This window comes from Crocodylus porosus, unplaced genomic scaffold (assembly GCF_001723895.1).
Source record: "Crocodylus porosus isolate Cpor-Errol unplaced genomic scaffold, CroPor_comp1, whole genome shotgun sequence".
Classification (NCBI taxonomy): Eukaryota; Metazoa; Chordata; order Crocodylia; family Crocodylidae; genus Crocodylus; species Crocodylus porosus.
Window position 1 is genome coordinate 73,892,105 of NW_017728949.1, and position 27,604 is coordinate 73,919,708.

Consider the following 27,604-nt stretch of genomic DNA (forward strand, 5'->3'; position numbering starts at 1 on the left):
ATCGGGGCAGGAGAGGCACATGCCCCTCATGCCTCCCCCAGAGGTGCATGCAGCAGTAAGGAGCCCCTGGACAAGGTGCCTGTGGCTCCATCCCACAACCCACCCCAGCCCCAGGGTCCCATTCACTCCAGTCCCCTGTCCCTGCCCACATTCCCTCTCTCACCATAGGGGCCTCAATCTGCCCGCCCACCCCTCCCATTCACAGACTTACCAGCTGGGCACTGCTGTACATGCCGCCGGGCTGCATTCCTGGCCACATGCAGGCTGTGGCTGGACACCTTCATGCAACATCCCAGTAGGTGACCGATATATCAGTACACCTCTAGTGTGTGTCTGTGTGCTCCCCCCTGCCTTCCTGCTGCAGCTGCCCAGAGTCCATACCCTGGCTGTATGCCACTCCTCTGCACTGCCACCGCTGCCCTGCTGGGCGGCCCAGAGGTGGGGGTGACAGTGGTGGAGTGAAGCCTGGGCATGGGCTCAAAAACCATGTGCACAATTAATGTGTTTTAAAAAATAATGTGTTAATTGTTCTTGCATTAATCACGCACATTAATGGCAATTAATTGACAGCCCTAATTAGTACACAATCTTTTTTTTTAAAGCATGGATTTACACGTTGCAAAAAAGCAGGGATGCATCGGTTTTGGGGGAAAAAAAACCTTTCACCCTTCTCTAGAATTTGACTCAAACTTTACTTTCTAGAAAGGTTCTAAATGATCTGAAATCACCCTTATTTTGTATGCTTGACTGAATCTCAAAATTATAAGAAAAGTTCTCAAGCACTTACGGCAGAGCTGGGAAATGGTAGCGCATGGAATTTTTCAGGAAAGCTTGCTTCTGGAAGTCCAACCCAATTTGCTCAGCAAGCAAACTGCAGCCAAGTTTGAGACATGTTGAGATTTGCACATCCAGCAAAAACTAATAATGATAATTTGTACATGTATAATGCTTTTAGTCTTCCAGTGTTTTACAAACAACATTTATTCCAGCATCCTGAGAATTAGAAAAGTTGAGGGGGGTGCCCTTGAACTGTTTCTTTTTATACTGTTGGCATTAAATAAGGCATTAAAATTGTCCCCCATTAATATATAAGGGTGTATCCGTTCATCTTGCTAATGCCTCACTTAACAGTAAAAGAAAAAAGTCTTCGTACACTCACTGTACGCTTCATTATTCCCATTTTACAGAGTGAGAAACTGAAGACAAGCCATTAAATTGCTTCTCTAAGGCTACAGAAGTAGCACTCATGATTCTCTGGCTCCCAACCCAGTGGCCAAAGCATTAGCTCATGTCTACTGCTTATCTTATTCAATTGTGTATCTTTGCATCTATTCATATATTTGTATGGCCTTCATCACTATAGTCTGAATATCTTCCTTTCAGAAACGCCTGCATCTTTATATGAAAAAAAAGTTTGTTGTCTTACTTAATCAAATTCCTTATTTTATCTTTTTTTTTTTTTTTACTTCAGTTCTATCCAATTCTACTACATATCAAGAAATAGTGAGTGTTTTTACATGCGGTCTGGAAGTGGAAGGGGGCACTCTAATTAAAGCACCCGTAGCATCTCATGTATCAGTGTCCGCAACTTTGAAAGGGCGGTAGAGACACTTTAACTAAAGCTTATCAAACAAACATTAATTAAAATGCCCCTGCCGCCATTCTGAAGCATGGAAGTGCTGATACACGAGGCGCAGAGGTTGCTGGAGGTGCACTAATTGGCACACTCTAGAAGACTCAATTAATCGAGTAATTACAGCATGTCAAAGCAGCGTCTGCACACATCTGCAGACACCCAGCAATAGCTTAACTTAAGCCATTTAAACTGTACTTACGTAAATGCTGATGATTCTGGAGGCAGAGCTGTGCTGCAGTGTGTCCACAGATAAAGGAATGACCTTTAGGGAAGATTAGCTGAGCAATAAGTAGGAGTAACTCTGATGAATAAGCAGTTGTGGACCAAGTAGTGGCAGCAGTCATGGACCAAGAACAAGACATGGTAGGGAGTAAATGGCAATGCTCTCCCTTCTAAAAAGCCACATAATATCCTTTGATGGTGCTGGAGAGTATGCACCACTACTGTAAGAAGCCTGTCCTAGCCCCCAGCCATGAGTCTTCAAGTCCTGACCAGCACAGCAGGTGGAAAGAGATGTGAGAATCTAAATGGCTGCAAAGGCAGATGAAGACTGCCAGCAGAACAAGATCTCCAGTTGTCTTGGCCTTCTTGCCATTGGATCAAGGTCCCATTCTGTCAAGAACTGTGGAAGCTGATGTGCAGCAACTTCTCCATGAAAAAGAAACCTTGCATAGGAGACTTCCATGAAAACAGCTTTAGCACATCTTTTAAGCCCTTTGGCAACCAGCTAGAAATGATGCAAGCAAGACTGTGAGGTCTGGAAGCTCCTAGAAGTGGCATGAAGACAGCAGTTACAAGAAGGTCATCTAGCACTTGGCCAGCAGGAGTGCAATTCGGCAGCTGTAATTGCAACTGAGCAGCCCCCTTTAGGCTCTGCTCTGTTCACCTCACATGGGGAGAAGGCTAGAAAAGGTGCCCTAAACATAGTCTACCTACCATTTTCCTGACTGGATAACTGCATCTGCGCTCAAAATCAACAAAGACAATTAATTTTGAGACATGGAACATCAGGACCCTTATGGACAATCCTAATAGTGAATGCCCAGAGCACTGTATTCCGTTCGTGGCTTAAGAACTCAGGCAACACAACACTGACATCACTGCACTCAGCAAGACTCAGTGAGCAGGAGATAAGCAGCTCAAAGAACAGGGAGGCAGTTATACCCTCTTCTAGAAAGGTAAACAGGAAGGAGAACACCAACTTCATTGAGTTAGCTTTGCCATTTAGAATGAACTCAGAAAGCAACTCAATAAGTTCCTTACTGGAATGAATTAGCGCCTTGTGACTCTCCGTCTTAAATTGGCAGGATGCCACCACACCACTGTCATCAGTGTGTATGCCCTGGCTCTGGACTGCTGACAAAACCAGCAAGGAATTCTACACCGACCTTGATCAAGTCCTTTCTGATGTTCTGGAGAGAGGCAGATTTAATCTGCTCAGCAATTTCAACGCCAGCGTTGAAAGCAACTCTAACCTCAGGAATGGAACCATCGGCAAGGCAGGAGTGTAAAACGTTAATTCCAACAGCACCCTCCTCTTGATAAAATGCGCAGAACATAGATGCATGAGCACCAGCACCCTGTTCTACCAGAAAAGCAAGAACAAGACGCCATAGCAACACCTGCAATCTAAGCACTGGCACTTGATTTACTACTTTATTGTTCATGCCTGTGATCACAAAGATGTCTACCTCACTCAAGCTGTGATAGGGGCTGATGATAGCTGGACTGATCACCCACATGTACATTGTACAACATTATGTCACTCAAACTGGCTCCCACACAACAGCTGAGCAGAAGCAATGCCAACGGAAGGTCAACACTGAAGGACTCAAAGGCCCAATCAAGCTAGACATCTTCCAACATCATCTCAACAAAAAACTAGCAAATTCAAATCAACAGAAATGGGAGAATGTCAGCAGCACTTGCGGTGCCTTCAAGTCCACTGTCATTAGAGCATGCAAAGAGACACTTGGATTCTCTACCAGGAAACAGCTCATGAGAATGAGAATGACCAGGAGATCCAAGCACTGATTGATCACAAACACAAGGTCTTTTGTGCTTGGCAGAACATCAACTTCAAGCAAAATAAACTGAATTACCAACAAGCCAAGGCACAGGTCCCAAGAATTACCCGAAATATGAAGAACAGATGGTGGCAAGATAAGGCTAAGGAGATTCAACATCTCTCTGACATCCATGATATGTACACTTTCCTCAGTGCAACCAAAGCCATCTATGGTCCAAACACTCAGGGGACCAATCCTCTTGAGAATTATTGATATTGGAGACCTGATCAAGGAAAGGGTAGCCATCAATGCCCATTGAAAGGAGCATTTTGAAGACCTCCTCAAATGTAACTCTGTTGTTAACAAAAGTATTCTCAATTTCATCTTGCAACAACTAGTCAGAGATGATCTCAGAGTCCCTCCAATCCTTGATAAGGTGAGAAAAGCCATCAAGCAGATGAAGAAAGACAAGGCATCTGTAGCAGACGGAATCCCAGCTGAAATCTTCAAGCAGGCAGAAGAGCTCACATCACAGCTCCATGCACTCATCTTTAGGATCTGGATTAATGAAGAAATCCCAGATGACCTCCAGGACATCATGAATGTTAAAGTATTCAAAAAAGGAGACAAGTCTGACTCCGGAAATTAGAGGGTTTGTCTTGTGGTCCACCACAGGAAAGATTACTGCCAGAACTCTCCTGAATTGTCTCCTTCCATTTGCTGAAAAGCTCCTCCCAGAATCTCAGTGTGGGTTTAGGGTAGTGGTTTTCAACCTTTTTTCATTTGTGGACCCCTAAAACATTTCAAATGGAGATGCAGACACCTTTGAATTGTAAGTGTACTTATGTGAATACCTTCTGATTGACTGCAGCAATGTTTCACAGATACCTTAGACATAATCTGCAGACCCCCAGCGGTCCACAGACTACAGGTTGGAAACCACTGGTTTAGAGCATCAAGAGGTACAACCAACAGGATCTTCACTGTTCACCAGTTGCAGGAAAAATGCAAGGAACAACATAAACATTTCTACTTCGACCTCATGAAAGTGTTCAACTCTGTCAACCAGAAAGCTTTGTGGAGATCCTTATGAAGTACAGACACTCACTGTACATCACTATTCTTGACCTACTAGATGACAGTATGTGAACAACGGTCCTCAGTAATGGTTATGTCAAAGATCCCTTAAGAACGGAATTAAGCAAGGCTGCATCATCACTCCAACTCTCTTCTCAACATTTCTTACCTACATCTGACCACCAACAAGCTTCCAGTCAGAGTGGACCTAAACTACCAAATGGATGGTAAGTCGTTTAAACTCAGCCAACTCTAAGCCAAAGCCAAGATCACTCCAACCTCAATCATCAAGCTCCAGTACACTGATGATGCTGTCTTGTGCGTTCACTCAGAAGCAGATCTTTAGGCAATTGTTGACATCTTTACCAAGGCATACAAGAAAATGAGACTGACACTTAACACACAGAAGACTAAGATACTCCCCATTAATAAACTCTAAATGAGCAGTCCCCTGATTCAGTAATTCAGATTTATGCTAAGACTCTGGAAAACGCTGAGTATTTCCTGTGCCTCAGAAGCCATCTGTCGCAGAAGGCTGACACTGATGAAGAAATCCAACATTGCCTCAAATGTGGAAATGCAGCTTTCGGATGCCTGAGGAAACAGGGGTTTGAAGGTTGTCAATCAGGTTAAAAACCGAGGTCATGGTTTATCAAGCTGTTGTAATCTCAGCCTTATGGTATGGAGTTGAGATGTGGGCAACACAGGACACACTTCAAGTTGCTGGAGAAGTACTATTAACGCTGCCTGTGGAAGATCCTTTGAATCCACTCGATAAACAGATGCACCAATATTAGTAACCTCTCACAAAACAAATACCATGAGTATCAGGGCAATGACCATCTGACATCAACTTGACTGGGCCAGCCACATCATAGAATCATAGAAGTAGGGTCAGAAGGGACCTTGTAGATCTTCAAGTCCGACCTCCTGCCTGGGCAGGAGAAAAACTGGGCTCATCATCCAGATGTCCAACTCCAGACCCCTGAAGCAAGTTTTATTCTTTCAGCTCAGTCAAGGCCTACACTCAGGAAGAGGGCAGAGAAAGTGCTTCAAGGATGCGGTAACAGGTTGACCTCCCCAGCAGCATTTTAGCAGCCTACGAGGGCACCCTTGAAGTCCCTTAATGCTTCACTTCTATATTTCGTCTTGTACCCCACTTTTACTTGCCTGTCACATCCTGATGTAAATATTATTTAGATATTCGTACAAGTGGGAGACTGCCTATTGTTCTTCTATGTTCAGGTTCTCAGCCACCACAGGCTTTGCCCCCCATCTTTCTCTAGCTAGGCCTACCAGCTTAAACCCACCAGGTAGGGTTTGACTGAGGCTCTAGCTCCTTAATCCTCTCTGGGCCCATGACCCTCCTTTTGCTTCCACTATGGTGCCAGACCTACTGGCCCCCTTTTACTCTGCGCCCCTAGACGCCAAGTTGTTGCGTCTTCTGCCTCCTCAGGTTTGTCCCTTTCTTATAGCTCAGGATACTAGCCAAAATCCCCCTACTGGGACCCAGCTTCAAAGTCCCGCAGCCAGCTCTAGGCTACTGGCCCTTTATGGCTCTATCCACTAGTGGACTAGGCCCTTTGGCCTTTTATAACTGTGCCCCAAGGTGCTAATGAGGTCTCCTCCTCCCCTCCCCTTGACCACAAACCATCAGTCAAAACACAAACAGTAAGTCCATGTGAGCTATAATCACAAAAAAATAAAAATTAAAGAAGGCAATATGCTAGCTTACATTTTTTCATGGCTCTATGTTCCTGCTTCCCACCGTCTATTACGCTCCTCCTTGTGGGGCTGCTGCAGCTTCTCTGGAAGTCATCAGAAGTTCCCCCTAGAGCAGCTAGACAGGCAACCAAGCATTTCCATGGAGCTCTTATGCACAAACTCCTTTCCCCCTGGCTGCTACCTGAGAACTGCTGCCAAGCCCAGGGTTTTTATACTTCTGACCTGCCCCCTTCCAGTCACCTGACTAGCCAGCAAGGCTCAGCTTTTAACCCCTACCCTACCAGCAGGCTGTGCCTGGAAAGTTCTGGTCTTAAAGGGACTGGCCTGCTTTCTGGTAACAGGGCTAGGGTTCCCTGTTACAGATGCCCTCAAGGACAGCTTGAAAAAAATGCAACATCAACATCAACTCATGGGGTACTATTGCTGCAAGACCATGCCAAATGAAGGAAGAGTCTGCTGCAAAGATCTCAGTTCTTTGGAACTTTATGACAACAACAGAAGATGAAAAAGTGGGAGTGGGAGAAACAGCATTCATGGATCAAACCAAAAATCCAGTGCCACCCACCCCATAAAGAAACATGTGCCTGAGTTGCAAATAGAACCTCTTTATCTCAGGCAGGCCTTGTCAGGCATCTTCAAACCCACAGATAAGGCAATCATGGAAGACAATCATCCTCAACTGCAGGGGATTGCCAATGATGACGAAAATGACTGATCTGCTATAGCAAAAGAATGCATGAATTCCTGTAGCTTTGAACAACAATCACAGAAAGTTATTGGGTGTTGGTTAGCAACCTCTGCAAACATTGAACTGGATCAGAGTAGTACTTTTGGTCAATACCTCCAAACAGCATACTTTTCCAAATCTACCTTGGAATGTATGTAGTATCAGTTTGCATGGAGGTGGGAAAACATAATTATTAAAAAAAATCCTGTGGGATTGATTTTCTTTATATACCTTTATGTACTAGCTGAAAGAAAGGAAAGAATGTAACTTTAAAATTAAGGATTTGTATGTAATCTTGTGCTCTGGCGGACAGATATTTAATTGATTTTCTACTTCATATTCTTCCTGTTAAATATAAGAAAAATAAACAAGTCCCCTAAATTATAAGCAATTCCCCTAAATTATGGTAAATGTAAGAGCTGAAGTTTCTTTTCTGATGTATCCATAGAAAGGTGCGTCTGGATATTTCTTGCTGTATCTGGGCACAAATAGGTAGATCCGGTATTCTCTGTTGTATTGTCTTGCTTCTTCCAATTCTTAATGGCACTTTAAAGCAGTTTATATGCCCAGGGCTCAACAGTCTGACATGCAAGAACTGTCAATATGAGTGTCTAATAAAGGCTGTCACTGTTACAAAGCAGTCAGCGTAGGGGAAAGAATGTGGTTAAATAGTTCAGGAAAATAGTATTTCCTGGGTCCAAGAGCAACAGTGCATCTGGACATAGCAATGGGGACTAGAAAGGATTAGAAATAAGGATGCATAGTAAGGTGCATTTAAATTATCCAAGGGAATCATTTGGTTTAATTTACTAATTTAAATTATTAATAATAATAATAATAAAATTAACCAAGGGAAGCTTGCTTACTTTGTCATCAACAATCTCAAAACATATATAATGCAAACCTCTAACTCATAAAAGGTTGATCTGCTATGTCACAAACATGGACCTTTACAAAGCCAGCACTGACAGTCATCTCTGTAAACAAAGAGGGACTCACAAGAGTTAAACAGGACATTTTTTCCAGGATTTGCACCAACTACAATGGTCATATGCTCTGTCTCCAAGAGACAGAGGGCCAAACAGCATTAGGCCATTGATCCATGGGATGAAACTAGCCATCGAAATGCAGCACAAAAAATACTGCAGCACTATATTCATAAAACCAGAGCTTATCATCAACACAACATCAATGAGAGAACAAAATGACGTTGAAATCTTGACCACTGATATGGACAACATCTCAATAACACCCATTTATAAGTCTCCAGAGAAACATTTTGCAGTTGCAACCCCAGGAAACACAGACCACAAAAAAGTACAGTAACTTAATAGCCACGGTGTCACATGGGGTTACAGTGAAAATGATGAGAATGGCAACCTGGCCAAGAGGTGGACCAAGGCACACCACCTAAGCCTGATCCATGACTCCAAGCTAACTACCTGGGTCTTTGAGCAGCTCCTGATGGAGACAAAGCTATAAGCCAGACCTCAGCTTTGTTAATAGCAATATAGAGGTTATGCACAAAAAAGACATATTGGAACCTATTCCCCTCACACAGCACAGACCAACTGCTATCAATATAACAGCAGCTGTAACTCCAAATACTAATACACAGATGCTTCAATTTTAAGAAACTAGAACAGAGAGGCTTTTCTGAACATTGACAAAAAGTGACATTGAACAAGTCTTGGACAACTACGACCTTTATGTGAAACTGTGCAAAACCTTGAAGAGGTACATATCTCAAAGATGCAGAACTAAGTATATACCTGGGCTTACTCCCATACTAGCAGCTGAATACAAAAAATACCAGCAAATGTTTTGAAGAGATCTTGTAGACCCCAGGTTTTTGTTTCTGCATGCCTGCTCTCTTCTGTTATTAAGCATAAACAGTTGAGGCCTAGTTCAGAAACACCTAGAGGACATGAACTTTCAACCTCTGTCCTACTTTTCCATGATTGAGTATGCACAATGGTTCATTTTGACCCTTAATTGACTTAAAGATGATTGTCAACGTCATAGGGCACTGGGGTGCCCTGCTCCTTTGAAGAGCTGAAACTGCTAGGGGAAGAGCCCTAGCAGTGAGTTGGAAGCCCCAGCTGCTGGTTACCAGGGTAGCCAGAATGAGCTAGTGGTCCACATCTGCCAGTGGTCAGCTGACCAGAAGGGCCAGGGCCTGGCTCATATATAAACCCCAGGGCTAGGACCAGGCAAGTCAGCTCCCTGCTGGCAGCCAGAGGGGAAGGAGCATCCAGGAAGGAAGTGCCCAGTAACGTAACAATCGCCTAATATGCTGCATCCAGGGCTAATGGGGCTCCATAAGCTCTGCAGGTATCCTTGCTCACTAGAGACTTAGTACCGGGGATGTAGTTCGATGCTCTTAAAGGGACAGAGCACACCCTTGTCTTTTGTATTATGTTATAGCCCAAGGGCTTGTGTTTTGCTTGTTGTTCCACAATACCAGTGGTTTGGGTGAGGCTATTAGGGGATGGAGGAAGCCTCACAAGGGACCTACGGCAGCATGGAAGACCCCAGCACCAGAGAGGGCACAGCATTAGGGGCGCACTAACCCCAGCGCCAGAGAGAGCCCAAGTGCCAGTGAGGTGCCAAGCGAGACAGGGCCATGGAGAGCCCAAGCGTCAGTGAGGCACCAAGCGAGACAGGGCCACGGAGAGCCCAGGGTGGACAAGGGGGCCAAATTATAACAAGGCTCAGACCAAACAACATCAGTACCATCAGCGAGGCTTGCGCCATGGTAAAAGGGTGGTTGGAGCCCATAAGGCTAGGGTTCCCCAAAACACCCGTTGTGACATCTATCTTGGAGTGGGACCCACCAGCGGTCCGGGAGTCCACGGGGTCAGAGAGTACAGCAAACTGTGTCCAAGAGGATGTAAAGGCAGCCTCCCTACTATATATTTTCCATCAAAGACAGGGCAGGTGAGAATTGAAGGTGCCCATTGGCCAACTTGGCATGGTAAGGGGGCCTTGGGGAGATCACAGCCATCCTACATGACCCCATCCCATGACAAACAACAAGAAGTGTCAAAGTGCAAGCAGCAAGAGAGGGAATAATTGGTTGAGGGAGAAAAGAGGGAAAGACTGATGCAGTTTAGATGAGTGAAAGGCTTGGTCGTCAAGGCAACTGGAATATCCAATGTGTGACTGGATAATGAAGAGGTGACAAGTTACCAAGCACCCACTGCTATAAAAAATGCTGCAGAAGTGTCGTTGCACATATCTGAGTTTGTGTGCATCTGAGAGTGCAAGTCTAAATCCACGTGCGGCACATCCATCTGAGTCCATGTTAACTCACACATCTGTTTGTGTGCCTGAGAGTTGATGAGGTGTTGAGCCATGGAGTATGGTCACTGCTCTGTGCTGAATGGTTGATTTCCTGTGAGAGTGGTTAGATCACTCCAGGGCCAGACCAGTGAATCCCTGTGCTGATGGAATGATTGACACAGCAAAGTCTCCACTGAACAGTTGGTTGGTTTCTGTGAGACTAGCCAGAACCAGAACTAGAACTAGAGTGATAAGCAAAGTCTCCCAGCAGCTGAGCACACCAGTTATACTAGTGATTTGAGAATCCAGGCACCAGTCAGAGAAGACCCCAGGCTTTGATGAAGAAGGTATCTGGCAGAAGGCATCTGTGTGGAAAGTCTAATGTAAATATGTCACTCTTCTGTTATAGTTGTGTGCTAGTGACCCTAACTGTTTAATAAATCTAGTTTTGAGGCTGGACCAATCCATCTTACCTGCCCCTTTCTGCTAAATTAATTAATGAATTTGGCACAATAATGCTTTCTCAGAAGACACTACTGTGGCAGGGACAGTCCTAAGTAAAAAGCTCTAAGAAGAAAGGTGACAGAAATTGAAAGAATTGATCAAAAGACTAGATATGACCCACACTAGCAGGAAAGCATGGTTTACCATTTGCAAGCTGAGTAACAACTCAAAGAAAGTACAGCAACACCACAACATCACAACTAAGCAGGTGGTTCACCAACTTCTGCTCAACAGTAAAGCTTCAAACAAACAGCCTAAAATACGAATTAGACAGCAAACTGATCTGGAAGAAAATCATTTTAGCAAGCCATATACAATGAACTTGACACCAGAATAAGTTACCTGAAGAACAGCAAAACAGCTGGACTCAATGACATATGCACAGAGCATATCAAACACTTTGATTCTGCAACCAATTTACAGGTATTTCACCTTTTTCATAATTGCTCATGAACCCTTAGAATACCAAAATTACGGCAACACGCTTTTCATAGCTCTATTAAAGCCAGGGAAGGATGCCTCTGGCCCAGAGAACTTTAGGTTAGTGTCACTTCTGTGCCACCTTTATAAGCTTTACGAACATCTTATTCTCCATTGCCTTTCACCTCATATCAAACAACATCTAATACCAGAACAATCCAATTTTAGACCAGGCAAGTCTGGCACTAGTCAAATAATAGAAGATAGATTCAAGAAAGGGATGATAACAGGTGCTGTGTTTCTAGACCTACTGCTGGCATACAACACAGTCAACCACCATAACATGCTTGACAAAGTCTACAATATGACACATGCCTACCACCTAGTGCAGCTCATCCAATCTCTTTTGGAGAATAGATGCTTTTACACAGAATGAGGTGAGAAATAGAGCTGGTGGAGATGACAAATGGCCTGCCACAGGGTAGCCTGCTAGCACTGATCCTTTTTAACATTTATACCAATGACCAACCCATACAGAGTAATTTGAGGAGCTCCGGAACAGCAGCATTGTGGAGCTGGACGAAGCAGCAGCTCTACAACCAGCTGCTCATTCCCCACCCACACACCCCTGCCACTGATGGCAGCAGCAACTTCTTTGGATCCTAAGGCCATGGAATTGGAGTGGAGGTGGGGCCTTGCATAGTCTGATCTGCCCTGGGCCCCGCACCCTGCTCAGGTCAGCTCTGGTGCTAATGATCTATGCATCACATCACAAGAGAAGGACTTCATCACTGTCAAGAACAGATTGACATGCACACTGAGAAACCTCTCCAATTACTATAATAAGAACCAGTTTTATACCAACCTAACCAAGACACAAGTCACACCTTTTCATCTACATGACAGAGAAGCCAAGTGGAAAATAAACATAACCTGTGATGGAATCACCTGAACTCTGTGTACTTGGACACTGGACCGAACACTTACCTTCAAAGCACACATAGAGAAGATGAAAGGGAAAGTCAGTGCTTGCAATAACATACTTTGAAAGTTGGTCACCTCAAAGTAAGGCGCAAACCCAGCTACATTATGAACCACTGCTATTGCCTTGTGAACAATCAGTTCAGGCCAAGAAAATAGACCCAGTTCTAAATGACAACCAAGGCCGTCCTGGGGGGGGAGGAGAAGGCAAATCAGAGCAACTGCCCCAGGCCCCGCGCTTTGGAGGGGCCCAACAGAGCTGGGTGGAGTGCCCGCGGCAACTCCGCACTGCAACCAGCTTCATGTCCAGCTGCTCAGCACCCCTCCCCCCGCCACCAAATCTAGCCCCTCCAGCCACTCGACACCCCTCCCCGCCTGAATCCGCTGCTGGCTTCCTTGTGTCCAGGGGTGGGGCCCTGCACAGGCTGATTTGCCCCGGGCCCCACACCCTACTCAGGTCACCTCTGATGACAGCTGTCATGACATAATCGACACCAAAAGATAGCCTAGCTGACACTGCACCACCTGATATCAGAATAAAGGTAGCAAGCCAGAAAGAAAGATCATGGCAGATGGAAAACCCCAGGCATGCTCACGCAGAAGTAATTAAGGGTGTGTGCAGACGAAATGAGGGGCATGTGTGCACAACACTTTAAAGTGGGCTAAATGCTTTTACATTGCTTTAATGATATTGGTGTTTGCACGTGTCAGCTGCATACTGCATATTAATTACAGTTGCTGTAGCAAATTCAGCAGCATACTGCACCTTAAATTACTTGGAGTGCAGCAAACTAAAACTCCTCCGAGGAGTTTTAGTTTGCTGCCCCTACAGCTGCAAAGCAAAGTACCGGGCTCCATGCAGCTCAGGGGCTCTGCAGGAAGCCCTGCAGGCAGCCTGGCAGCAGCCCAGGAAGGCAGCGAGCCTTCTTTTCCCCCACAGAGACTGCCTGCCTGCCTGAGCTACATGGGGACCTGGTGCTTCCCTCCACAGCTGTGGTGCCCCACAGAACTGCCCAAGCCCGATGCCTGTGGGCGGGTGCTGCCTGGTGGGACAGCTGCTACTGCCACAGAGGGAAGCACCAACCACCCCTAAAGCCCACTGGCAGCTCACCCTCCCCTGCCCACCGCCAGAGAGGCAGGTAAGTCAGTGGGGTGTGTGCTCAACACAGGTGTTTAAAGGGCCCTAAACTGAAGTAGTGTTTTCAAAAACCCACTGCTTCAATTTAGGGCCCCCATTTCACCTACACACAACCTAAATTGCTTAAAACACAAAAGAGTTTTGAGACCATTATTGAGTCTTTGGACACAATGACTGACAGGGAGAGACTGAGATTATAGGAAGAAAGGTTACATGCTCTGAAATGGACCTCAAACCCCAGAAGGACCTTCCAAGAGAACCAGATCTAGATAGGCCACCTTGGTAATGCCAGTATTGCCTGCACATGCAACCTGAATGATCAAAAAGAAACATGACCAAATGAGGCTAATCTAATTTCATGAATATACAAAAGTGTGGTGAAGTGCAGACTAGGGAGCACTTGCTTATTTGCTGACTCCTTGGCGAGATCTGTACAAAGGAGTACCTTGCTGCAGCAATGGAAAGAGTCTGGAAGTACATCTCATTTATGACAAGGACACAAGAAGGAAGAAGGAAAAAGAACACAACGACAAAGATGACAATAATAACTGTAAGGTGAGCATCAAACCAGTACTTGGGCTACAAGTATATTACAAATTCATACTTCTTTGGTTAAAAAGGGTCAGCTGCCATTTTTACTGAAAACCTCCTAGTACCCAGGGTCCCACTTACTAATGGAACTTGGAATTTTTTTTAGCTGATCATTTATTCACAGCTGAAATGATTTGCAGTATCAGGGCGTTCAAAACTATTTGCAAGTATGAGCTGAATTTAGTGAACAATTCTGGCTGGAAAAAATCCAAAATCATCAAGGGTTCCCTCTGCTACTTCAGAAGCAAAATGTTTTGATTTGTGGGCTAGTTTCACAAGGACACTTAACTTAGACACAATGCACAAAACCAAGGAGGAGCCTGTGTCTCACTGCCTGTCTTCCTCCCCCACTACCTCCTTGCACCATTACTCTAAAGCAGTGCTGCTTAACTTCTGGGCCAAATGCGGCCCAGGAAGCCAGTGCAAACAGCCTACCATCAGCATGCCAGCGCAATGTTCCTACCATGCATCCCCTCCTTTACCCCGCCACCGAATTCAGCAGTGAAAAAGGACATTAGAAAGGAAAGCATGAGCAGCAGAAGTGTTTACCTGCACTGACATGCCAGTGAGCTCAGATGTTTCATGTGGCTTTGGAGCACAGGAGCTAAACGCTGCCACTGCTGCTTGGCCTCTCTTCTCCCTTCTGCTGAATTCAGTAGGCAGGGGGAGTAGAGGAAGGCAACAGGGCCCTGTGAGAACTTTGGTAGCTGGGGAAAGGCAGTGAAGAACTGCCCTTGGCAGCCCCCCCATGAACACATGCCATGGGGCTCTGGCACAGCACAGGGCTGGACAGAGCCCCTGAGGGGTTAAAAATATTATTTCAAAGAAAGCCACCCTGCTCTGGGGCAGAGCATGGTCCCACTCCCACAGTGTTCCCAAAACACACAGCTCACCCTTCCAGAGATGCTTCTAAAAAACTCGGGAAGCACAGGGAGCTAAAGTAAGGTACAGGGCAAGTCATCATCTCTCAGCTGAAAGACTTCTTTAATTATCTTGTGTAATATGATGGTTGGTCTTATTATAATTACTTTTTGTAATGATTCTAAATTTTAATTATTTTCATAAAATTTAAAATAATACTACAGAATAGCAAACTTTATAGTTTGTATTAGCAAACCTAAAATGTGAGTTTTCCTTTCTAATATTACTTGAAATACTTAGTAGCAGGATATGCTAAAGTATAGAACAATAATGCTTTTCTATGCCACTTTCAGCCCATTTCAGATTTGAAGGTTTAGCCCATTGGTAGAAAACATTCAACACCACTGCTCTAAAGCCCTATGGTTACAGCACTGACCTAAATGGTGTTAAATCCAAAATAAAATCCCCTTCTCTGCCTGATTATGAGCAGGACTTGAATTTGGATCTCACACTTTTAAGATAATAATTGTGACTACTGAGATATAAGGTTTTTCTAGGGTTGTACACACTTAGGGTGCCTATACATGTGCTTGGAGGTGAGAGGGGGAATTTTAATTAGAGCAGTTTCCAGAGAACGGGATGCTTTAACTAAAGCTCATTCAACAAGCTTTACTTAAAGCACCCCAGCAGCTATTTTTAAACCTACAGGGGCTTATACACATGATGCTGCGGCAATGCTAGAGCATTCTAATTAGAATGCATTGGAGCACATGTATAGGCACCCACAGTCTCTCCTGTTGGAGTTGAGTTGTTGCACTATAGATAAATAAATATCCACTGAGCCAGGGAGTATAAGCATGATCCTATAGCCTTAGTTATAGCACTTGCATAAGATGGGGGAGATATCTGGCTTTGAATCTTTGTTTCTGCTTCATTTAGTTTAGGAAGGAATTGGACAACAAATTCTAATCCGAGAAACACAGTACTACTAACCATTTTTCTCTAAAAAAAATCCATAGCTGTACACAGGCAGACAAGGTTCTTGGGGTACATATACTCAAATAACCTTGTCTGCCTATGTCCTTAGAGCAACATGGCTACAACCAACAACCCTATAGCTGTACACAGGAATTTCAGCATGGCATTCAATGTAAAAAATATATAGTGACACTTGCCATACACCTGAAAGTAGAAATTACTTAAGGAAGAACTGAATAAAGGCCTAGATATATTCCTCATGGTCCTAATTCCTTGAATTTTGTGATAGCTTTAGGTTCTCAGCTGTATTTTTTTGTAAATTATGATTCTAAAATTATGATTCAAGTGTGTGTTGCAAGTGTATTACATCCAATGAACTTTTGTAGGGGGGGGCCTTGCCACCTCAGGGAAGACTTCTGGAAGCCCCCAACTAAATCACAGGCTGACACTATGGTAGGAGGAATCCATCCAAAGAAAAGTAAGAGTAGACTACTACTAGCCATAGTAAATGGCAGCCCTGCCACTTCAGGGCAGAACATGTTCCTAGCATAGCCACAGCCTGGTGTATTGCCTGTTTCACAGATTATTTTTAACCCTGGCCCTGGTCCTGATGTGGCATGCAAAGGAAAGGAAGGATGGTACTGTAAAAACTGTTTGAAAAAAATCTGGTTCTACACAAGGGACCATGGGAGGTCAAGGTAAGAAAGCAACTCACCAGTAAGATATTAAAACAGGATTTCCTCATACAAGCTACATATAATATGAAGTAAACAGCCAAATGTATCATCAGAAATTAGACGTGTAACTCTATTCATTGAACAATTGGGCAGAACTCAAATAAATCTGAATCCAAAAGTGTGTCCTGTAAGAAATGTATGAAATACATTTGCAGGTTCATGAACTTACTCAAGACAGATGTCCTTATTCACACAAGTAACAACAACTGAAAAATAAAGGTTTATAGAATCAAGTCCATGAGAAACTTTTCTTCCACCCTCATGGACTGTGTCAAATCCATAATAGGGTTCAAATGAGAGGAAAATCCCCAATCGTACTAAGAAATAATTCATCTCTGGTTTCTCTCATAAGACTGTAATTCCATCCAAAAAGTCACCCATGCCAACGTTAATTAAGACAAGCACCTGTAGCACCGTCTTCTTAAAAATATATTCTAATCATTCATTCTTTATAAATTTGGTTTTAAGGTAAGAAAATAAATTATAATATTCTGCTATTAGCAATCTTTATTTTACTACTCAAATTGAGTGCATACATTTTCAATGTACTAAATCCAGCACTGTTTCATATGTAACAGTTAAATTAAAAACCCTAAATAAACTCAAAACCTAAAGCAACATAATTTCTGTGTTGGTTGTCACCGCATCCAGTGCCACAATAGTCTATGCAATTATTTTACTGTGTCAATTTATATGCTCTCAGTATAGTATTTTAATAAACAGATGTTCAGAATCATTCAAAAATGCAACAGATCTTAGTTTTCTTAAGGAAAAAAATTAAAGTTCTTTTACAAACTCTAAACAAACCAAGGAAATTACTCATAGCTCTCTACCTCCAACCCATAAACCACACACCCATTTTGCCCTTTTTATTAGGACAACTCCCTTTTGTCTTCATTTGATATTTTACCTGAAAAAGGAGGTCAGATAGGCTTTTAAGTGTACACAGCAAGCAAGCACAATAACTCTCTTCTTACACACTACGTGGGTAAATGAGATAGAACATACTATGCTATACATTCCTACATACCTGACTTTACAAAAATAATTTTACCCCTTCTGAGTTAAATATGGCATATATTTAATGTAATGTACATCTATATATGTTCTCACTGTTTAAGAACTTGGTGCAGGTGTTCTTAATAAAATAAATTTTATTTTAAAAAAGGATGCTATTCTATAAGCTTTGAAGCTCACACATAGTTTAACTAAACCCAGCTTTAGCTCATCTGGTCTTTAAATGATTCCTTTTATGCGGCCAGCCCACGAGCCATACGTACTGCTTCTCACTCATGCCACTGTACATCGTCAGTGTGAGGACGATTTGCATGATTTGCATTTGCTGTACCATTTGAGCTTCAATGAGCTCTAAGCACCATGTACAAAAAAAACCAAAAAAAAAAACCCCACTGCCAAGTAATGCAAAGATTTTAGTTAAACCAGATGAGACCATTTTAGTTAGGTCACTAATAATAACAATAATAATAATAATCACAAGGATATCCTGTTAAACAAGGGTTTATTCATATGGATTATGAACCTGAAGAGTAGTTACATATAAAAGTCATATACATTCCTTAATAAATCTGGCTTAATATAAAAGTTATATTTGTTTTTTATTTGAAAATAAATAATGTACTGAGCTATTTTATAATCTCCTTCCTTTTCCTTAGATTTTGGTTTCCCATAGCATTATCAATGTAATTATTACATATTACATAATAGAATTTTGATTAACTGTTTCTACCATAATACTTAAGCCTAAATTAACCTGAATCCATTGATTGCTTAAGTTTTTCAATCAGAAAAATTCTTGTATTTTAATCACAAATGATCAATAAAGCTGTTGGACAAATAACTATCATAGAAATGGCACTGCAGTAGCTCAATGAATAAGTACTAAAATGAAAAAAAATGTACCAGAACCTAGTCTTCATGAAAAACAGAGACAGATGGGGAGACAGACCTATATGATGCTACAAATAGATGACTATCTTGTAAGGATTTCAACAAATGTTGTAAGATCCAGTCAAAATTTCAAAAAGTACAGATTTGCTTAGGGTGCTGTATTTAAGTTCACCTGAAATGCATCCTACAATATAACTATGAAATATTTTCCTAATGTGATTGTTTTTAAGTCAGCGAAATTGTATTATATTTGTAAAATCTTCATCATTACGTCAGACATTTTCAAAAGATCCTTTTGTCTGATATGCTTTTCTACTGAGGGATAATAAAAGCACAGAGGAAAAAGATTTAAGATTGTTTGTTTTAGAAACTGCCTCACTGAATTTGTCATTGAATTTCTCAAACTGTCATTTGTCAGTTCTGAAATTAAAATTAAGGGCTCTTCCCCTAGCTTCCCTATGTGCAGTATCATATCTTATAGTAAATGCCTCTTTATAATGGTCAACACAGTGAAACACTATTGAGATTAACATACAGTCCTATGCCAATTCAGTTGACTGCATCCTACCAGCTAATTGGTATCCATCACATATGCCCTATGGCAGTCTAAAAGGCATTATTTTAAGACACTGAAGAAATCAGCATACTATTATGGTTTGTAAAAAAGGCCTGAAAATCTACAGCTATTTTTTAAGGGAAATGTTGTAGAAAAAAGTGAAAAGCTGTGTTTTCTTTTATCTATAGTATTTAAATAAAATATAATATTTGTACAGACATAAATCGCAAGAGTTAAAATCTGCCTTTGAATACAAAAGTGCAAATCCCATTTATTTCATTGTGTACTGCAGGCATCCGATCAACACCCAAATTTGATCTTACATGTACCTTCTATGTTGTGGCTTCAAAATTTAAAAAGAAAATGGCTAGTATACTGAAAGGTTTTTTTCCCCCCCTCAGTTACAACTTGTATAATGAGTTGATGTCAAGTCTTTAAAGGTCAGCTAATTTTCTCATGGAGAGTAACCTGTATTAGATATTTAATATGTCACGCGAGTAAATACTCCAACAGAGGAATTTGTAAGTATGAACCCTTCTATAACACAGACTCTACTTTGTGTGAGCAACACTCTGTATTTGTATATGCAAATAAAACCATTAGCCATATTCAGTTTATGAACTTAAAATAACAAACATCTAATAAATTTGGTCCTATAATTTGATGCTGCTGGGTGCTGAGAACCTCTATGCAGGTACTAAATCCATAAGCAATCAGGGATAGTTAATAACACAGAGTGCTGGCCACCTTGTCTGATTAGTTCCTAAATTTATACTCCCCACAGAGGATGGAGAGTATGACTAGCAAACTTGTGTACAAACTTGTCCCTTGTTCTGGTTTAATAAAAGGCTTCATAACATGAAAATAATGAAATTAAAATATGCTTATTAAGCATACCATTTTATTGTCATGAAATCTAATGTATGAAACAGATTGTTCATGTTACATACCAGGTAAAATAACTCCAAAATATCTGCTGTTTTATTAAGGATTTTTGTTTTACGTAAGCAGATTAGAAGGCAGTATTATTTATTATCAGCCTTTCCTGACATTGTTTTTGGTTAGTTTGTTCCTAGGAAACATTACTACATTTGAAACTAAAAATAGATGAGTATTCTTAGCTAGTTAATCACATTGAAAAAATAAAGAACATGTTATATTAGTCGCCTTTAATTTGCAAAATATTTCTGTAGTACTTTTAGTGCATATATCTTGAACACCACTGGTATGCAACCTTAAGACTTACACAATATAAACTGCACTCCTGATGCAACTGAAGCAAAATATGTTCAAAAGATTCCAGCAACAATAGTCTTGTGACTAAATAAGAAACAGAAGCAAAACCCATGAGCCAAACAGATACCTATCGGTTTCCTTGAGCTTAATCTGATTAAAATATGGCTCTCAAAAATGTTAAATAGAGTGCCACGTCAGAGAGCAGGCATATGATAAAAATAGTTCATGACAGGAAATCATTATTAAATCAGCATTACTAGTGATCTGTTATGGAAATTTCCCTGTAATTTTTCAAGGTTTCCCCTTATGTTTTTCGTGAGTTGCCTGTTACACATTTTTTTCAATAGTATGCAGGCTTGAGATGTAAAATAAAAATCATCACAGCAATTTTCCAACTATGCTCTGTTCATATACCATCTCAAGTATGCTATACATCATGCTGTCATTCACTATAACAAGAAATCACATAGTATTCATAGTTAGAAAATAATCCAAAATGGACAAGTGCCATCATGGTAGAAATACGGTCATATGTCATGACAGTAAAATCTTCAATTCAATTACTTTTCATAATGAAAGCATCTTTAATGGCTGCTACAATTTAAAAAAACAAGTTCCCATGAAAAGCTGTTAAAATAAAAATTATATCTCGGTAATAGTAATTTCAGTCAAACAGCCAAATTTACAAAAATAAAACTTTTCATTACATAATATCACAAGTCAACATTGTTCATAAAAAGCTTAGCAAAATAAATTTCTTCACATATGTCAAGTAACAAAAACAGTATTATTACGCTTATTGTTGTAAACATTTCTGTTATTGTGCCCATAGAGAGGATATTTCCTAAAATGCCAACCAAGCCCTTACCATCTTTTATTTCATCTTTTATTTAACTACAGCACTGAGAAGGGTTATTTTTTCTCTAAATGATAAATAATTGTACAAGGCATTAACTTACAAGGCTAACTCAAATTAATAAATAATACCTTGGCATATGCACAAGATTTAACAAGCTTTTACAACCATCCCCAAAAATATCTTGTTTTCTTTTTTAAAAGTAATTTCTATGGATAAAAATACTGTCAATCAAATTAGATATCTTTTCACTGAAAAAAAAAACCATTTAATTTGTAATGGTGATTCAAGCTTCCCTGAAGAAAAGTCCTGACTATTAGTGGCTTTACAACACAAGGTCACACACTGTCTTCCCTCTTGTCTCGTTTTTGCTCTCCAAAGGCAATCAAGTTCACTGAGTAACTTCCCTAGAAATATGAACTATTACTCAAAGGCTGGCAACTCCTTTGATGCTAATGCAAACCCATGACTATGAATTATTTGCCACTGGCACATCGTGAGACAGACACATGATACTAGGAAGATGGGAACAAAGTGCCTCAGTTTTAAATACAAAAATATGTAAACAGTTCTCAGAGGTACTCTTGGCCCAGCCGAACTTAAACTACTACATATGCAAAATGCTGATGTGACAATGCATCACAGTCATTAAGACCTCTTTCACCATATGTTCATGCAACTGTTTCCTGAGACACACTCAGAGACCTGTCCTAGGTGACAACACAATTGTCCCACAGTAGACAGTTATCAAGGTAGACCTTAGCGGTACACCAGTATATCGGTCCATATTTTATTGGCGCCGATAAAAGGAAAATTGACATTATCAGTCAGTAATTGGCTTTTTTTGGCCAATGTGGACAATAATATCACAGATAAATGCTGCGCGCATGCACTTATCCAGAAGTGCAGGCTGTCAGTGTGGAGAGCAACGTCCAGCTGGTAAGTCTGCAGGGAGGAAAGGGCATAGGGGAGGGAATGCACAAGTGGGGGCAGATTGAGGCCCCCATAGTGAGGAAGAAAATGGGGCTGGGGGTGGGCAGGGGAAGGTGCTGCCCAGCCAGAGTGGGGCAGGGTGTGGGACAGAGCCATGGGTGACTTGTTCAGGTGTGTCGGGGGGCAGCTCCCACCACTGTGTGCAACCCCGGGGGAAGCATGCGGGGGGTATGTGTCCCCCAGATTTGTACACAGGACAACGGCAGGCTGCCCACTGCAGCCTGCTCCTGGTGATGCGGCTGGACTGGGGCTGCGCTCAGGGAAGGCAGGGAGGGGGGCTACAGTATGGCTACAGAAGATTTGGGGCGGCCCATCCTGTAACTCCCCCCTCCCAGTGCCTCTGCTGCCTGCTCCACCTGCCCTGAGTGCAGCCCCAGCCCAGCCCCCTGCCAGGAAGAGGCCGCAGTGGACAGCCTCCCCTTACCCCACGCACAAATCCAGGGAGCACATGCCCCCCCATGCCTCCCCTGGGGGGCAGCCCCCCACACACTTTGGACCAGCAACCCATGGCTCCATCCTGTGCCCCACTCCACCCCGCCCTGGCTGGGCAGTGCCTGCCCCTCCCCACTCCCTCCCTCACCATGGGTGGCCTCAATCTGCTGCCCCCCATGCCCCTTGCCCCCATAGACTTACTGGCTGCTCTCCAAGCTGCCAGGCAGCCTATCAGCCATCAGACATACTGACCGATATGGCTTGGTAATAATCAGCTATCAGTATCGGCCAAAAAATCTTAAGCAGTACACTCCTAATAGATTTAATTGAACAACTATTCCACCTACATAGGTGTCTAAGGGTTACTCCAGAGATACTAAATATCCCTTTAGTTTCCAAGAGTATACATGGTTAGGAAGGCATAGATATCATATTTCTTCACATACCACTCACTCCCAAACAAGATATGCACCTTGTTTTTGGAGGAAAAGGGAACAGATTCTTCCAGTCATGGCTTAGAGCTGATCTTTCCACGAAGGCACTGTACTACAAGATGGCTGTCAGTTTTTATCTCCTTGCTAGCAAGAAAGAGGGGGCACAGTCAAACTGGCACCAGTTTTTTGGCAATTTTTATCTTATAAAAAGAATATGGGATAAGGGATACAGGATTGGCATGTACCTCAGTTCTACACATCCCCTATATCTTTGCTATGAAATAAAACTTGCCAAAAACTATTGCCAATTTGAAAGCATCTGTGAAAAGGGGAGAACAGCATTTCTTCCTTCCTGGCAGGGAGCGAGAAACCATCCACCATCTTGTAACACACTGTCTTTATGCTTCCATGGAGAGAAGCCCTGTTGAAGAAAATCACTTTCTCTGTACCCCAATTTTGAAGAGTTTATTTTTGGGAAAAATAAGTGTGGTACATAAGTAAAAATAATATAATTCTTCCTATTAATATGCTTCCCACATTAAGCAATGACTATCAAATATACAAAGTAAGAAACTTCCAGCTTTACTATATTTACCTTTCCTTTGCAGAAGAAAAATATGCTACAATGCCAAGGTACAAAATATCCAAACCTATTCTACATAAGTCCATGAGAGAAAAAAGGCTAAATATTCTCCCCTTATACAGAAAATACCTATTTGCTAGTAAATTCCAAGACCCCCTTTCCAGAACAGTACTGAAAACTCACCTCTCAGCCTAATTGCACATCCAATCCTCAGAAAAGGCTGCTAAAACACAAAAATATAAAGAAGGGTAGGAAGGGGACTCATAAAGCTGAGACACAGTCATCTAGAAAAGATTCCAGGCTGATGAAACTGATCCAAAAGTTTCTAAATACTCTCAAGACAGGGTGCACTCTAAAGCAGTGGTGCAGCCAAGAGGCATGCGGTGTCCAATCCTGGGGCCCATGGCACAGTCTCCATTAGTGTAGATCATGAGGTATGAGGCTCCCATCTGCTTAGAAGTTGGGCAGCCCTGCTCTAAAGAATACCTTGCAAGAGAGCATCTATCCCCAGAAGCATCCACAATATTTCTGTTCAAAATACTTCAGCCCTTAAAGAGTACACTGGGCAAACTAGTAGCTCCCTCTGCTTCTTCAGTTAAATTTCTCAAACCTTATCTATCTGTTTTCAAGAAATACCATGTACAATTTCACCCCAATTAAGGAACAGTTTCTGAGCACTGGTGGCCAACCTTCTTGGCTGGGGTGTCATAAATTAAGCTCTGACCCTCCCCAAATGCTGTTCTGATCCTTCCTGTCCCTTCCTCACAGAAGGGTACCCGATAAGAGTTTGAGTGCTGGGACAATGGAGTGCAGGCAGAGGAGTTTGAGCCTCTGGCCATATGGAGCAAAGAAGTGGCTGCTATAAAGGAGGTGTCACTACCAAGAGCCAAATTAGTCCTACTTCCTTGGCCCTACTACCACCGCAGCTGTGAATGTGGAGGATCCACAGCTGGGAATGTGGCAGCATTTTCAGGGCCAGGGAAGAGTTAACCTGGCTCTTGGACGGGATGTCTATCTTGCAGCAGTGTCCTGCCCTGGACTCTGTTCAGGTCAGAAGCTTGAACCCCATCATTATTCTAATGCTTCCCTTTACTGAGTGCCTGGAGATTGTGCGGTGCACGTACAACAGCTGCCACTACCATTTGCTGCCATGTATACCACAGGTTGCTGCCATGTATACCTTTCCTCTCACACAGGGTACAAGCATTTGAATCCCAGACTGTATCCTGTTTCCAGAATCTACAACTACTTTTCTAAATTAAAAGAATAAGGATACATTAGAGAGGTAAGAATTATGGCACTTTAGCATCATCATCTTGTTTAAAGAATATACCAGTACACAGAACCTCTTGGTTAATATTCTTTCAGTGAGAGTAAACTAGACTTTTAAAAATTAGTTCAGTGTCAAATATTTGTATGCAAGTTTCAAGTCCAATTGATTTAATTTTCATCCATGAGATCGGTGTGCCTAACTATGCTTCTGTCCTGGACATATAATATGCTACAGTTGCCCAGCTGCAAGCTCATAAAAATGAAGCAACTAAAGAAAACTGATGGAAAGAAGTTTCCATCATTCTCTGAAGTTCACTTGCATTGGGAACATGCAGCTTGAAATTGTTCATATAGAATAGATGTAAGAATTTGGGATGTCTACCATAGTTGGAATGGAATTTTGCTGCATGGTGTTCAGTGGGTTGAACAAAAACCCAAGAGACTCAGATAATCTCCTTCCAAGATTCCCTTCTAAATTAGGACTGGCTCTGTATCGTATTTTTGGCTCTAGTTATTCATAGGTGATCAAAAGGATTGGATTTCTATCACACAGGAAGAGTTATTTAAAACGTCATTTGTATAACCTAAGCACTCTGAAGAGCCAAGAGTAACAGACTAAATCAAATGCAACTAGGAGGTTCCTTCATTTTTTACTTATCTGATTTGAGGTTACATTTTCAATCAAGTGCCCTGCTTGCAAGTGACCTACTTGCTGACATTTTTTCCAGTGTCCAGATATTGTTAGTGGTAAAGTGACAATTCATGTTTTTGCCTGTGAAGCCTTTACTGGCAGAAGGTAGCACATTACAGGCCTGAGATCCTTTGGGTTGCTTATTTTTTTAAATTTCAGCTTCATAAATGTGATCCCTTCCATCACTCATTTTGGTACCTCTTTTTCCTTTTCAGAACTTCTTGGCATTACTGTGCCAGCATATGACGCACGTGCTTCCCTCAGTGGTTGTGAACCAGACTTTCCAATTTCTGTTTTGCAATAATTCAGTGACATCCTTCTCACTTGTTATTTTATTAATGACACTGGTATTCAAGACAACAACCTAACCCAAATTCACCAGGTTGTTTTGTGACAGTGACTACAGACCAGGCATAATTCAAGTAACATACAAACAGCTCTATTTTGACCAATTCACATCCTTTCACTGCATAAATGGGTCTCATAAACTTTGATTTCCATAAAACCTTCTAGAGCCACCTTGTAATCTCTCTCTGTTTTACACTTTCAGAATGGATACAATGCAGGGACAAATATTAGCTCTTAGAATTCACAGGAGTGTGTATATATAAGTGCATTTATACACACTTATAAGCGGGTCAGGAATATCATCCAGATGATCAGAGGGCAAGAGAATAGGTCTTATGAAGAGAAGCTGAGCGCCATGGGACTCTTCAGTCAGGAAAAGCACAGGCTCAGGACAGACCTGTTGGCTGCTTATAAGTACATAAGGGGTGTACATCAGGATGTGGGAGAACTTCTGTTCACCAGAGCACCCTAAGGAAAAACAAGGACCAATGGTCATAAACACCTACAAGACCGTTTTAGGCTGGACATAGGAAAACATTTCTTTACGGTCTGAGCCCCCAAAACCTGGAACAGACTCCCTGCAAGCACCTACTCTGGACCCAGTCAAGAAACACTTGGATGCTTATCTTGCTGGGATCCTTTGACCCTAGCTGACTTCCTGCCCCTGGGGCAGGGGGCTAGACTTGATGATCTTCCGAGGTCCCTTTCAGCCCTAACATCTATGAAATCTATGAAATCCGCTGTTGAAAGCCAAACAAACGCGTTGTCTACTTCCCCCCAGACAGGCAAATAAACAAGGCTCTGAAAGGCAACCAAGCATTCCATTATATAGCAGTAAAATCTTTAATGTATTACAGGAAGGAGTGGCATGCAGAAAGACTCTGTGGCAGGGCACTGCTTGTGCCTGCCACTTTAAGGGCCAGGAGGCAGCAGCCGGCAGGTGCTTGATGACGGCAGCCATTTTAGATTCAGGGCTGCCCATATAATCAGGGCAGTTCTGCTGCTGGTGGCCAGGCAACAACATCGCCTGGCCAGAGGGCTGCTGATATCATCTGGAGGTAAGGGAGGAGCTATAGTGGATGGTAAGGAGGCTCCTGGTCCTGGGCTTGACCTAAAACTGCACCCTGCTGGGAGCTAGTGGCCTGGTGGGGCTCTTCAGTGGCACATGAGCCCCCAGGAAATGCCAGGCCAGTTACCAGCCTGGTGAAAGGCGGGGCAGGGCACCTTAACCCCTAGCCCCCATGACTGGGTGGGTGCTCCCTTTGTTTGGAGGTCCCAGAGGGTGGACCCTCAGTGAGGAAAGGGCCATAGACTCAGGCCTGTCTAAACTCCCCCTGACTGGCCCATGCTGGGGCCAGGACCAGAAGGGTTGAAGGGCTGGGGACCCACCGCAAGGAACGCCCAAGAGCTGAGGGCCTGGGGTTCTGAATGGCCTGGAGGTGGGCCAGGGCTAGAGAGCCAAAGGTCCTGGTGTGGGAATCGCACCCAAAGGGGGATCGGTTCAGGGAGCTATGGTGCCCAGTATGATGGCAGAAGAGTTCGCCTGAGGGGAGGAATCCAGGTGGGGTTCAACAGTTGGATTCTGGGGCCCAGTGAGGGGCTGGTGATAGTGAGAATATCGTGATG

The 27,604-nt window shown here is 42.7% G+C and overlaps 1 protein-coding gene across 3 annotated transcripts in view; it reads right to left on the bottom strand.

Moving 5' to 3' along the window:
• Window positions 1-27,604, bottom strand: part of GTDC1 (glycosyltransferase like domain containing 1) — a 293,667-nt gene that overhangs the window by 144,233 nt on the left and 121,830 nt on the right. The window contains exon 1 of one of the 3 annotated variants that reach the window (XM_019553902.1): window positions 8,617-8,703. The exons of the other annotated variants lie outside the window; for them this stretch is intronic. The gene's annotated coding sequence lies outside the window, so the exon portion shown is untranslated. Of the gene's footprint in view, window positions 1-8,616; window positions 8,704-27,604 lie in introns of those variants that run through there. 3 annotated transcript variants of the gene reach the window in all.